General features: G+C 41.3%; 1 protein-coding gene across 1 annotated transcript in view; it reads left to right on the plus strand.

The window, feature by feature from the left end:
- The window catches only part of prkceb (protein kinase C, epsilon b), a gene marked incomplete at its 3' end in the record, with an annotated part of 64032 nt that overhangs the window by 31904 nt on the left and 23689 nt on the right, over positions 1-8439 (plus strand). The window lies entirely within an intron of this gene.

Consider the following 8439-nt stretch of genomic DNA (forward strand, 5'->3'; position numbering starts at 1 on the left):
GAGCGGAGGCTTCAGCAAGATGACTCTCTCAAACGAGAGGAAACCTAACAACGCTCAACCCTGGTAGGGGGGCTCTTAAGAGCGGAGGCTTCAGCAAGATGACTCTCTTAAACGAGAGGAAACCTAACAACACTCAATCCTGGTAGGGGGGCTCTTAAGAGCGGAGGCTTCAGCAATCAAACGAGAGGAGACCTGACTACACTCAGCGCCAGAGGCAGTTAGTGAGGCTCAAAAAGAAAGAGCCTACAACTCATATGCCCAAGCGGACCTCTAGGGAGTGGAGGCTTCAGCAAGATGACTCTCTTAAACGAGAGGAAGCCTAACAACACTCAGCCCTAGTAGAGAAGCTCCTAAGAGTGGAGATCTCAGCATGACGACCCTCTAAAATGAGAGGAGACCTGACTACACTCAGCGCTAGAGACAGTTAGCGAGGCTCACAAAAGAACCTGCAAAGTAATGGTACTACCTAAGCGGAGCTCTGGAGAGCGGAGGCTTCAGCAGAATGACTCCCCTAAATGAGAGGAAGCCTAACAACACTCAGCCCTAATAGAGAAGCTCTAAAAAGGGGAGGTCTCAGCCTAACGACTCTCTAAAACGAGAGGAGACCTGACTACACTCAATGCCAGAGGCAGTTAGTGAGGCTTAAAAAGAAAGAGCCTACGAACACATAATACTGCCTAAGCAGAGCTCTGGAGAGCGGAGGCTTCAGCAGAATGACTCCCCTAAATGAGAGGAAGCCTTACAATGCTCAGAAAAGTGGAGGTCTCAGCATAACGATTCTCTAAAACGAGAGGAGACCTGACCACACTCAACGCTAGACACAGTTAGTGAGGCTCACGATAGAGCCTACATGCTAATAGTACTGTCTAAGCAGAGCTCTAGGGAGCGGAGTACACTGCCTAACGACTCAAAGCTGGAGTACTAAGCTAGGAGTACTGACCATGCTGCTAAGTGCCGAACAGAGCTCTAGGGAGCAAGCACTCAACATACTGTACCAACCCTCTCAAGCAAGGGGAGTGTAACATCCACCCTTATGGATCAGCGTACTCAGTACGAAGACCTCAAGTGAGGGGAGTACTCGAAAGCTCTACCTGAAGAGCGACTTATCAAGGAGGCCCACAAGAGCCTAACAACTTAAAACAGCCACAGAGCTCTGTTGAAAGAAAACTAGGAACTGTGATCTCAGCCTAGCGACCCTCAAAGGGAGGGGGAGCTACCAGGCTCAGGAACAGCTGATCAGGGAGGCTCACAGAGAGCCTCAAAACCCTGAAATAACTGCAAACAAAAATACTGAGGAGCAGAGTGCTCAGTATAACTCTCTCGGCGAGAGGAGCAGAAACCATGCTCAACCTAAATACACGTACCTGGACTGAGAGGATGAGGAAGCTCAGAGGAGGCTCAAACAAAAGCCTAACAACTCAAAAACTTGCCATTACACCAAGTCAGGAGCCTACCTCACATTATACACAGTTCCTATTTTGTAAAATAAAATAAAATCAAAAAGGAATTCTGAAAGAGAAAGCACTCCTCGTCAGATTCCTTCCATGCCCCACCTACAATCCCCGTGATTGGTCTGACTAACCGCCTCGGCAGCCGCGAGACCCGAAACGCGGATGAGAGGCCCTCAATTCTCAAAGAGAATCAAGCATTAAGGCATTCTCAACGCGATCACAACTCGCAGCGTGAATGCATCGCATTATGCTTGTTCATCTCCCTTTGGAGGCGAACGCACTCGTGCAAACGCTGAGAAAGCTTGAGTACAGACCTCTGCCTCTAGTAGTCCCACGAATGCAAACAGTGAGCGCACCCTTCTCTCTCGCGAGGCAGACGCATGTGCTTCCATACACAAGGCTTGAAGACAAAGAAGAGGATGACGTATTCCACAGGTGTTCTTTTATACCCGCAGTCGCTTTATTGTTTACATCATAGGCTGCCGCCTGCCAATGTCTTGCCATTACACCAAGTCAGGAGCCTACCTCACATTATACACAGTTCCTATTTTGTAAAATAAAATAAAATCAAAAAGGAATTCTGAAAGAGAAAGCACTCCTCGTCAGATTCCTTCCATGCCCCACCTACAATCCCCGTGATTGGTCTGACTAACCGCCTCGGCAGCCGCGAGACCCGAAACGCGGATGAGAGGCCCTCAATTCTCAAAGAGAATCAAGCATTAAGGCATTCTCAACGCGATCACAACTCGCAGCGTGAATGCATCGCATTATGCTTGTTCATCTCCCTTTGGAGGCGAACGCACTCGTGCAAACGCTGAGAAAGCTTGAGTACAGACCTCTGCCTCTAGTAGTCCCACGAATGCAAACAGTGAGCGCACCCTTCTCTCTCGCGAGGCAGACGCATGTGCTTCCATACACAAGGCTTGAAGACAAAGAAGAGGATGACGTATTCCACAGGTGTTCTTTTATACCCGCAGTCGCTTTATTGTTTACATCATAGGCTGCCGCCTGCCAATGTCAAGTTCATTGTCGTTTTTTTCATTCATGCTTCAGACACCGGTCACATTGAAGACGTTCCCCTAGTGCCCTCTAGAGGACGCAGCGTGGAGTTCCCTTTCGAAAGGGAACCTAGTGTTCCGACTAATCCCTAACGTTGTAGAAGCTTGCGAAGATCGCAGAGGTCTGGACTGGACACACACACATGCGGAGTGGTGCTGTTCTGTTTGGCTGAGGGACACAGATGGAATTGGACCAGATTTGAAGAGTATCATGAAGGGCGTTAATGGGGAGATCCAGACTGGCTCAAATCTGTGCCACATATGGAGCAAATAGAGTCCAAGCTTTACATTTAAAATATTTAGGCGTAAATATAATATTTATATATTTGAATTGCATTTAAAATTCCCATCCATTTGGATTACACTCTTTTAACACAAACTAATAAACTTAATGTAATGCATATTTGTCAGTCATACATAACCATTAAAGATCCAGGGGGCGGGGTTGGATCCACATCTAGGGGGTGGAGATGGTCGGTTTAGGGGTGGAGATGGGTGGGTTTAGGGATCAGGGGCTGGAGACGGGTAGGTTTAGGTATATGTAAGGTGGGAGGAGTTGGATCTGGATCCAACCTCGCCCCCTGGATCTTGTGTTCTGCAGTGAGGACTATCTCATTAAAGGGGCCTGAACTGAAAAATCATATAAGAGGTAATTGTACTATGCAAACATCCTGTAAGTTTCAGAACTCAAAACATTCTCATTAGTCTAAAAACAGCTTTTATTGAAGGCAATCTGCCAAAACGACAGGATGTGGAATGTGCCACTTTATGATGTAATAGTGTGTTAAAATACCTCCTCTGCAGAAGAAGATTGACGCCTGCTTCTACATCACTGCCTGTTTAGCCCCGCCCACCGATTCACACATGTACAGTAAATAATGAGAGAGGCAAACACAGGTCTACTCAGAAATCAAACAATAAAGATGCTCCAAAGACAACAAGATGCTCTGCAGTGCCAAGTTGTGGAAAAACACAGTCTTTGCATTGCCTTCCGATACCAACATTAGGAGAGAGTGGATTAACTTTATTTTTAATGTTCCAGACCCTGTCAGTAAGAATTTAGTCCTTTGTTCACTTAATTTTGCGGATTCGTTTACAAACAAGGCACAATTCGATGCAGGATTTTCAGAAAGATTGAAACTAAAAGACAATGCTGTGCCGACTATATTTGATTAGACAGTAATGCCGCATCACATTTTTATTATGTGGTCACTATTGCTTTGTCTGTTATTACAGATCGTTTGATATGTACTGAGTATTTATGCGTTTTTAACGCACAGCAGCATCCATCTATGAAGGCTGCATTTATTCAAATTGCTTAGCAATAATCTGTTAAAAAATTACATTTAGTAAGTTAAAATGTATGAACATGTTATATATATTTATATTTATAGTTAAAGGGATAGTTCACCCAAAAATGAAAATTTGATGTTTATCTGTTTACCCTCAGGGCATCCAAGATATAGGTGACTTTGTTTCTTCAGTAGAACACAAACAAAGATTTTTAACTCAAACCGTTGCAGTCTGTCAGTCATATAATGGAAGTGAATAGAAATCACGGCTTTGAGAGCCATAAAAACATACACAAACAAAACCAAATTAAACCCTGCGGCTCGTGACGATACATTGATGAGTAAAGACATGAAACGACCAGTCTGTGCAAGAAACTGAACAGTATTTATATCGTTTTTTACCTCTGATTTTCACCGCAATGTCCGAACTGTCCTGAGCGCCTTCTCAACAGCCGGTGCCTAACGCGTCTTCTTCTTCTTCTTGCTTTACGGCGAATCGCAGACTTATAAGTGCATTACCGCCACCTATCTCTCAAGTGGACCATTGACACTCCTAATTGAGATTGTAGATAGAGTAATTAATGCCGCTAACATTAATTAAAGTACAGCTATTCATTGTTAGTTCATGTTATCTCAAATCCATTAAATAATATTAACAGATACAAATTTTGATTGTATTTATGTATTTGCAAATGTTGAAACTATTTAGTAATATTTAGTAATATTAACTAAGATTTATGAAATCTGTATGTGTAATTTTCATGGTTAGTTCATGTTAAGAGAAAATGTGGTTAACTAATGCTAACAAATGGAAAATTGTATTGTATAGTGTTACCAAAAAATTATAATATTAATACAAAATTAGTAGTTGTCTCCAAACTCTCCACTGTATGAAAGAACAACCTTCAAGCAATGGGATTCCTCTGGGGAGAAAATGTGAAACATCAAATGGAAAAATTAGAGAATAATTGTTTCGGGAAACAGAAACTAAAGCAAAAATATCCAAATGTCAATGTGAAGGCAGGAGTTACAGAGTTCCACAGAAGTAGCTCTGTGTGTGTGTGTGTGTGTGTGTGTTAAAAGAGGCTGGCTGGCTGCCTTGCATCAGTCCTGCTTAACATCAGTGATCCACAAACACACACACATGCCAGGTACTGAAACACCCGACCGGAGATGTGCTGGAGACACAAGAGTTAGTGAGTCACACAGGAGTCAGACAAAGACAGCAGTTCACAGTCCATCATGATGATCTTTCAATCAGGTCATATCACGATGAAAAATAAAGCCATCACAGCTCTGAATCCACCTGTGCTCATTACCGCCTGGCAGTGCTGTGTGCAACTGCGTAATAATGAATACTGCAGACAGTCATTTGCATTCAGTGCACACAGTTCAAAATTAACACCCGTCAAGTGCTAGTAAAAACTGTCTGCTGATGTTACTCACCAGCTGGCTGGTAACTTTATTAGAAACGAAAATATCACATCATTTCAAAATGATACAAACATTTGTCGTGATCTTGAAGTCCTCTAAGAATTTTTTACTAATCAGAAAATAATGGTCAGATGTTTATGTAGGATGCTTAAAGGTTTTTCTTCATGTGGTATGTGTAATATCCCTCATATTAAATCACTAAAACTGAAACAGGCATTACAAACAAAATCACAATTTGTTTTCCTCACGATTTTGTGGCAGATGCAGTTTAACTGAGAGACACCACTGTTAATGTGTTTGTTCAGACCCTCACAAACATTCACATGCTGTAAATGCAACTGTCACCGTTCACTGATGACAAAGATGACATGCTTTTTATGTTTCTGATAATGCTTGAAATATGTTTTTATAAGAGTAAAAACGTATAACCTCTTGTAATCTCAATGTTTTATTGTGTCATGTTTATCAAAATAAAACTGAAAAAAACAGACCCCTCTTCATTGCTATTTAAATAGTATTGGCTTACTTTATACTTGTGAGGTGCTGTATTAAAGGGATAGTTCAGCCAAAAATTAAAATTACCACATGATTTACAAGCCTCAAGCCATCCTAGGTGTATATGACTTTCTTCTTTCAGACGAATACAATCACAGTTATATTTAAAAAAAATGTGCTGCCTCTTCCAAGCTTTATAATGACAGTGAATGGGTGTCGAGATTTTGGGTGTCGACTACGCTATGCTGCAGTACAATGAAAAGTGTTTCTATTGCTACATGAAAATGTCTGAAATGTCTGTGTATTTCACAGATATTGCATCTAATATACTTCTGTGATAAAGTACAAAAAACAGGCAAACAGACAAATGTCTGAACAGACAAATTGCATACAAAAAAAGGACCTAACATTCATGTTGGTGTGAACAGGCCTTGACACAGCTGGTCTCATTTTCTAATTGTAGGTTGCACATTTATGTGCGTAAGTTCTTGCACAATTTCCATTGGATTCAAAACAAGTGTGTACGCACATAAATTTGCACATAAACTTTTGTAGAGGTATTAGAGTACATTTCTAATAATAAATATTTTTTTGAAATTGCACAACAAAATGCTTCTTTAATGGCCGCCTACAGTAGAGATTGTGATTTTTGTGTACATGTAGTTTCAGGTTCAAAATGTATATGTGAATTTAGATTTTTGTTTAGCAGAATCATTAATGAATCACATTTGTATCATTAATGAAAAACATTTGTATGCAGATTTTCAGGCAAATATGAATCAGATGCAATGACCTGCAGTGTTACAGCCACAACTATATATATATATTCTTTTTTTTTTGTTTTGTTTAAAAAAAAAAAAGTATATAAAATAATGCATAATACTGGTTTCATGGCCAGTCAATAATATTTTATGGCTGGTAAAACTTTCTATGTTCACTTGCCATTAGCAAGTGTGACAGAAATGAAGCGTTAGCGTCAGTTCTGGCAGGTCACGTGAGTCAAGCTTGCATCAGCTGATTCTCAGCTGATCACATCTACCTATAGGAATACGACACCTATCGTGGCATTCCTATATAAGCTCTATTCAGCATTATTCAGCAGCTTTTCAGCTTGCTCCGGAGCAAATTACCCTCCTCCATCCCCAGCTCCTCCTTTCGCCACAGTTAGGACATGGCTTTCTGATATTCCTTGCTAATCAGACTCCTTTATCTTGAAGTGTTACACTTAAATATCATTAAGTACATTAATGATATCTGCCTTGTTCTGTTCTGTTAACCCTAGGGGGGTTATTATTGCTGCTCTCCCTGCTCATTCATGACAGGCTGCATGGATGGGCAGGGAGGTTTTTGCCCAGAACAGAACCATACCGCCAAACCAAACTTTATGCTAAGTATCTATCATTTTGACGATAGTGGTCCTGACAGAAACTTCATTTTGGATCCTCAGGGAACATTTCTGCCTCTGTGTGTTTCTGTACTGAATTTAAGAAAAACAGACACGTCCTTTTATTTGTGCCAGCTCACATTTAGTATTGAAAATGCTGAGTCATTATGTATTCCAGATGTACGCTGAAGTGTGTGTGTGTCTGATATCTTATCTCTTCATGTGAAATCTGCTCCACCGCTGAACAGTCAGCGTTCAATGGTCTTGATTTTGAAAAGAGATCTTTTGTACACAAAAATCAGATGTCTCCTTTGAAAGAAGCGACAGGCGACTGAAATCGTTCACAATGGGGAATTGAAAGATAACAAAAAGAATAATAATGTACTTAGAGAGAAATAAAGCCTCTCTTACGTTGTTTCTTTCCTAGTACTTCAGCTGCTCTCTGTTTAGGGGTTTACATTGAGGGACTTAAAGTTCTCCTTTCTCTTTGGAGTGTTACAAGCTGTTTGTGCATAGATAAGAAAAAAAAAGTTACGACTCGTCCATGTCCTCCTAAAACGCCTCGTTCAAACACGCCCCCACATGTCTACGTCACGATGTGGGAAGATTTGCATAACGCTGCCCACACACAAAGAAATAAAGCATAACTTTATTGTTGCTGCCACTGCCGCCGCCATGTTGTGAAGATGCTGTGTGTTTCATTGTGAAAGCGAAACTACTTTGTTTGGCCTTCCAAAAGAGGACACAACTAGACATCAGTGGTTAAGTTATATTTACAACACTGTTCCAGAACAGTTCAAACCAAATATTCAGATGTGTGCAGCACATTTTATGGAGGACTGTTTCCTGAACCTGGTAGAGTAGACTACAATGCCGGCTGTTCTGACTCACAGACTGTAAGTACGTTTTCATATTTAAAGGATTTGCCACTGACGATTCAAACGCGAGTTTTGAGCAGTGTCGAGTAGCGCTAGTTGTTTGTCGTTTCTCCGATCACAAATGCAGACATGGTTTTATGTTTACGTGGCGCGATGCAACACAACGCGTAAAAAGACAGTAGAAGTCATTATAATCAATAATTATGTTCCCACTGGATGCAACAAATGTCTCGTTTATAATGGGTTTTAATGTTTTTGTCTCGTCGCTCTGGCCGGACAAGGCATCACAGTATGGTAGGGGTGTAACATTTCCGTCACAATGCACTGGATAGCTGGCCAATCAGAGCACAGACTGATGTTTTTCAGACCGATGAGCTTTGTAAAAATCTACGCATTTCAGAAAGGTGGGGCACAGAGGAGAAACAATAATGTACAGTATGTGGAAAA

Source organism: Sinocyclocheilus grahami, unplaced genomic scaffold (genome assembly GCF_001515645.1).
Source record: "Sinocyclocheilus grahami isolate Dianchi unplaced genomic scaffold, SAMN03320097.WGS_v1.1 scaffold123.1, whole genome shotgun sequence".
Taxonomy (NCBI): Eukaryota; Metazoa; Chordata; class Actinopteri; order Cypriniformes; family Cyprinidae; genus Sinocyclocheilus; species Sinocyclocheilus grahami.